Below are 6,185 nucleotides of genomic sequence, written 5' to 3'. Positions count from 1 at the left end.
GTGGCGAAGCCGGCTCGGCCCATCCCAACCGAGGCCTACAATGCTGGGCTGTACGGGACATACCGGCGGAACTGAAACCCACGGGCGCAAGCCCTGACCTTTGGCCCACAAACAATGCAGCATGGCGTGCGCGGCAGCGCCCGCGTTTCAGCGCTGCGAGGTTTGGGCTTGCGAGACCAAGCAGGTCTGGCAGGCGCGCAACAGACGAGGATGGGCGGGGGCGGCTGACCTCAGCCCAGCCTTGTCCGAGCAACCCAGCTTAGGGTGCACACGCACCTTTCCTGTCCTGGCGGGCCGCCACCCGGCGGGCCACGCTGGCGAGCTGCGGCGCGTGAAGCAGCACCAGCGCCGAGGGCACCTTGCTGTGGTGCCTGCAAAGCAGGTGGGGCGGCAGGGCAGCGTGGAGCGGGCAGGCGGCCAGTGTCCATCGGAGAGGACGCAGCAACCGGGCAGCACTGGCAGGGAGAGCGTGCAAGTCGTCATGTGCTGCTACCACAAAGTGAGCGCACTGGCCTCCCCTGCCACTTGCCACTCCACCGCCAGCCCCACCTGCACAGATAGCCCAGCAGCTCCAGCACTCGCTTGGACACCAGCTGGGGCACCGTGGGCCCCTCGTGCGCCGGCGCTAGGCCTGCGGGAGGCAACACATGGCAGGGCCGGCTGGGAAGCACAGCTCATACATGAGGCACGGCAAGGCAAAAGCAGAGGGGATGCCCAACTGCTGGGCTATGCCGGCAGCCGATGCTCCAACCGCGGCCAGCAGCACAGGTGCGGCCAGCCAGACGCACCCAGGTCGATGACGGGGCCCCCTGGCAGCGGGCGCAGGCCGTCTGCGTCCATGGCGGCGGCGCCGCCCGTCGCCAGCTCGTCGGCAGTCAGCGGGCCGCGCAGGATGGCCAGCAGCAGCCGCAGCAGGGACTGCGGCAGGGGGTGGGGTGGGGGGGGGTGGGAGCAGACGGCAGCAACGCATGCTCGGGGAGGGCCGCAACCTGGCAACTGACACACGACACTCAGCAATGTAAGCTGTACAGGCAGAGCTGGCAACGGCCGACCGCAGGGCCAGGGCAGGCGCACCTCCCGCGTCTGGGAGTTGGCGCAGAGGTTGTGGAACAGCCGCTGCAGCTGGCCCTTGCCCAGAGGCTGCAGGGGGAGCGCAGCAGGTTGGAGATGGGGGTGTCAGCGGGGTGCCAGCGGGAGGCCCGGCCAAGCAAACGTGGCGCTGAACTGACGCTGCACACGTGCAAGGAGCACAGAGGGCGTTGACACAGCAGGCAGGCAGCAGAGCGGCGCACCTGGCCCAGCCGCAGCAGGCGGAGCAGCGTCAGCAGGCCCTCCTCGTCCATCTGAGGCGGCGGCTCCACGGCGGCGCCCTCGGCCCTGGAAGGCACGGCGGCGGGCGCGGAGGCGGCGGCCGCGCCGCCGCCCCTGGCACCCCGCCTTCCCGCGCCTACGTACTCTACTCGAGGCTGCCTGCAGCAGCCGAGTAGGCCGCACCGGCGGTCGCGCCAAGCAGCCCCACGTCAGCAGCGCAGAGCGGCCCACCAGGCGCACAGAACAAGACACACACAAGGCTGGGGGGCGGGAAGGCAGGCCGGTATACATGCCTCGTGCGCTGCAGGGGCCCACGCGCAGCCCAGCAGCACGCACCTGCTGCGCCCGTCGTACACCAGCCTCATGCGGACCTCCTCCCCAGGCTGCAGCGTGCTGGCGGCCACCGCAGCCTGCACCCAGGGCGCACAGCACATGCAGGGGATGCTCATCGGCCTGCCGCACCAGCCAACACACCTACCCAGGCACCCGCCAAACCGGCGCCCCCGCTGGAGGCGTGGAGGAGCGCCTCCTGATAGGTGAGCATACCCCCCACCCGTGTGTGTCCTTTCCACCCGCCCACCTGCTGCGCCGCGGCCTGCATGGCCTCGTTGATGGCGGTGCTGCGGGCCATCTGCCGCTGCATGCGGGACTGCAGCGCCTGCGCCTCCGCCATCACCTGGGGCGGCAGAGTGGCCAGTAGCGCCTCGTCAGCGCTGCGGTGGGGGAGGGGAGGTGGTGTGTGTGGGGGTCAGCTTCTGTTGATTAAGGAGGATGTGTGTGCGTGTGTGTGTGTAGGGCAGGTGGGGTGGTCGTGGTGGTGGTGGAGGTGGGGGAGGGCTTGGGGTTCAGGCCAGGGCTGCAATGACAGTCATCCCTCTGCTGCAAGCCAGGCAAGCATCCTGCCACAGGCCGGCTTCAGCGACCCGCTCACCTGAGCAGCACCTCGTCCCGCACATCCGGCGGGAAGCTGGCCAGCAGGCTGGCAAAGTCCATGTCAGCAGCCGCGGCAGCCGCAGCGGCCGCGCCGCTGGCAGCCGCGGCGGCCGCCGCAGGCGCCGCCGCCGCCGCTCCCGCCGCGCCCGCGGCGCCGGCGGCGGCGCCCTCGGCAGGGGCCGCCGCGCCGCCGCCTGCAGCTGCCGCCGCGGCTGCAGCGGCTGCGGCTGCGGCGGCCTGCTGCTCGCGCCGGCGTTGTGCGTCGCGCAGGCGCCGCTCCCGCCGCTGCTGCTCCATCACCTCAGCCTGCAGCTCCGGCGGCAGGGCTGCCAGGAACTCTGGGTCGATTCCTTCCATGGTCTCTGCAGGGGTGGGCAGCCAGAGGGAAGCAGAGCACCAAGATCGGATCAGAGGCCGGAAGCGTGCAAACCAAGGGACTGAATGTGCACACAGGCTTGCTACGATGTATGTGCCGCGCAGAAGCGAGGCGTGAGGTCGGGCTCACCCGGTCCGCCGCCGCCGCCGCCGCCCTCGGCAGCCTCTGCCTGAGGCTCCGCCGCTGGCGCCGCCGGCTGCCGTGGCGGCGGGATGCGGATGCCGGCGCTGGCCAGCACTTCACTGCAGGGGGAGCAAGCAGGCAGGGGTGGGGTATGCAGGGAGGGGTATGGTGAGTGGGGGATGGTGGCGGCGGTTGGGGTCGGGAAAAAAGCGGGGTGCATGCACGAGGCAGCACAAGATGCTTGCTTGGCCAGGCCGCCAGCAGCAGCGTGCGCTGCGGAGCGTGGGGCAGGGCTGGCGCCCCCCGCCATTAGGCTTGGGCCGGCGAAGCACAGCACACTGCCTCCCCGAAGGACCGGCGGCGCAGCGAGCGCAGGCGCAGCGCTGCAGGCAGCGGTGCAGCAGCGCCGCCATGTGCCGCCCAAAGTCGCCCAAACCGGCGCCAGTACTGCCCACCTGCGCAGCTCGGGCGGCAGCGCCACCAGGAACGCGGCATCTATGCCCGCCTCCTCCGCCGCCTGCAGCACCGCTGGGTCCATGACTTCCTCTGTTGTCCCCGCTGCCGCTGCAGCAGCCGCGCCCTCCACCTCCTCCTCCCCTGCCGCGGCCGCCGCCTCCTCGTGCTGCTGCTGCTGCTGCCCCGCCGCAGCCTCCGCCGCAGCCTCGGCGGCAGCCGCCTCCTGGGCCTCGCCCTCTGCAGCCCCCGCCTCCTGCATCTCTGCATCACCGCTGCCGGGCGCGGCTGCTGCTGCTGCTGGCGCTGCGGGCTGTGCTGCGAGGGCCGCTGCTGCCGTCTGCTGCGGCTCCTGGTCTATGTGGCTTGCCTGCATGGCTGCTGCCAGGGCCTGCGCAAAGAAGTCGGCGCTGATGCCGCCGGCGCCCCGAGAAGCGGCGCCCGCCGCCTCGCCGCCGGCCGCCGCCGGTCCCGCGGGCTGTGCCGCCGCACGGCCCGCCGCCGCCGCCGGCTCCGCTGCAGGCGCCTGGGCTGGCTCGGCTGCGGCAGGCTGCGCTGCGGCAGGCACGGCCTCCTGCGGCTGTTCCTCTGCGGGCGCTGCAGCCGTGGCTGCTTCCTCCTCGGCTGCGTGCTCCTCCTCCTCCTCCTCCCCCTCTTCCTCCTCCTCTTCATGCTCCTCCTCCTCGCCGTCGATCATCCCATGCGGCACATGCAGGGCGCCTCCCAGAGCTGCCACCATTGCTTCCATGTCAGCGCTCGGCATGGCAAAGGGGTGGCCCGGCGCCGCCGCCGCGCCGCCTGCCGCCGTGCGGCCGGCGGCAAAGGCGTCGCCGACCGCGCGCTCCAGCGACTGCACCAGGGTGCTGAAGGCGCCCGCTGCGCTGGTGTCGCCGTCGCCCCACCGCGCCCCTGGGCCCGCCGCCATCCGCATATACACACCTGCGCGCGCCGCACACGCAGCCATGGTTGGAAGCGACCCCTGGGGGGACGCAACCGCACCCTTCAGAACAGCACCCTTCTGAACAGCACGGCAGGCGCAACACGCACAGCAGGCTGCCCTGCCCAGCCCAGGCGGCGGCGCCGCTCACTGGCATCTGCGGGTAGCGCCGTGATGCGGCCGTAGCCGCCGCCGCCGCCCGCCAGGGTGAGCGCGTCGAAGCCGGGCAGGCCCATGGCCTGCTGCATGATGGTGGCCTCTGCGGGGTCCATGCCCTGAAGAAAGCACGAGGGGAGGAAAGAGGGAGGAAAGCGTGGCTTAAGAACGCAGGGAGGGCAAGGAGCGGGCCAGGAGGCAGCAAAGGCTGGTGGGCTGAGGCACGGGTTGGTAGGCTGCCGCCAGCCAGCACAGCCAGTCGGAAGGGAGGTAGGTAGCCAGAGGACCAAAGAGGGTGGGGTTGCAGGGCTGTGCAGCACTGCGGGGACGCGCCTGGGCCAGGGCCGCACGATAGATGGCCTCATACCGGCCCGTGCCACCCACGGCGGTGGCGGCTGCCAGGCTGCTGCTGGCGGCGGTGGCCGCGCCGCCCGCGGAGAGCGGCCGCGTGAGCAGCGGGTGCTGTGTGGTGGGGGCGGCAGCGGCCGGCATCGCAGCAGACGTGTGGTGCCGCTGCAGCAGCGGGGCAAGGGATGGGAAGGTATGAGCGAAGAAAGCACGGAACCGATGCGCCGGGCCAGCTGCTGCAGCAGCTAGAACGAGCGCTGGCCGAGGCTGCTGCTACTTGACACACAGCCGGCGGGCAGGCAGCCGCCCGCTCACCCTGCCGCTGCGGCTGATGTAGCTGCGGTTCCGGGAGCGCAGCAGACCGTACTCATCCAGCACCTGTGGGGGGCAGGCATGGCAGAGGCAGAGGCAGAGGCAGCTCAATGTGAGGACACACCCCGGGTGGGGTGGCAGATGTATGGGCCTGGTGAGAGTGGGGGTGTAACCCGCGAGATGGGCTGCTGGTGGTGTGGGCATGCGTGGTGGCAGCGACTGGCACTCACCGCCTCTATCTGCCGCACCCTCTGCACATCGCCGCGCCCGGCACTCACGCCAAAGTCCACAGGCTCCCTGCAGGAACAAGCCAGCACCGCGCAGGCAGCCTCAGCGCAGGCCAGCCCTGCTCGATACAGCCGGGCAGCTTGGGCGCCGGGCTCCTCCATGCGCCAGGGCAGGCATATGAAGCTGGCGCTGCCGCACACACATGCCACGGCAGCAACACTTTTCACCCACCTGAGCGCCTCTGCCTCCTCATCCAGCTCATCATCGCCCGCGATCTCTGTGACGACACACCAAGCAGTGAAACACATGGAACCACGCTGCAATCGACGACGCTGGACTGCGAGAACAGGCATCCTGCCACCATGCCGGCCAGGGCTGGCCCGAAGCTGCCACCCTGCCCCTCCAGGGAGACTCACCGTCAAGATAGGCATCGTCATCCTCCTCCCCGCCAAGCTCTTCGGCCTCCTCGTAGTAATCGTCCTGGCAGGGCCGAAAAGGGACAACGAGGAAGGAGATTCAAGCCAGGGGAGAAGCGGCTTCGACAGCAGACACTGCTGCCGGCAAGCGTTACATGCACCCTGCTATTCATCCCCGCTGCACCCATCCAGGCAGGAGCCGCTCCCACCTCCATGTCGGGCGTCTGCGCGCCATCGAGCGCCAGCCCCTCCTCATCCTCCTCATCCTCCTCGCCCTCATCGTCCTGCAGGAAGAAGGGGGCAGGAAGCGCAGCGGTGTGTTCATTGGGGGCGTGTGGATGTGTGCATGCATGCACAGAGACGAGTATGTGTGTCCAAGATGTGCAACCCTGGAAGGTGACCGCCCGCCGCACATGCCCTGGCCAGCCGGCCTTGCCCCCACACCAACTGGGCCTGGAGTAAGTCACGAACTCGCTACCTCACAGCAGCCGCAGCTGCCCCAGCAGCTGCGCCACATCCAGCATTCACAGACCCTAGACCAGCAGCCGCCTGCCCTCCCGCTTTTACCTCTTCGTCGCCGCCCACGCCGTGC

The sequence above is a fragment of the Chlorella variabilis genome (genome assembly GCF_000147415.1).
Source record: "Chlorella variabilis unplaced genomic scaffold CHLNCscaffold_16, whole genome shotgun sequence".
Classification (NCBI taxonomy): Eukaryota; Viridiplantae; Chlorophyta; class Trebouxiophyceae; order Chlorellales; family Chlorellaceae; genus Chlorella; species Chlorella variabilis.
This window is presented reverse-complemented; position numbering follows the sequence as displayed.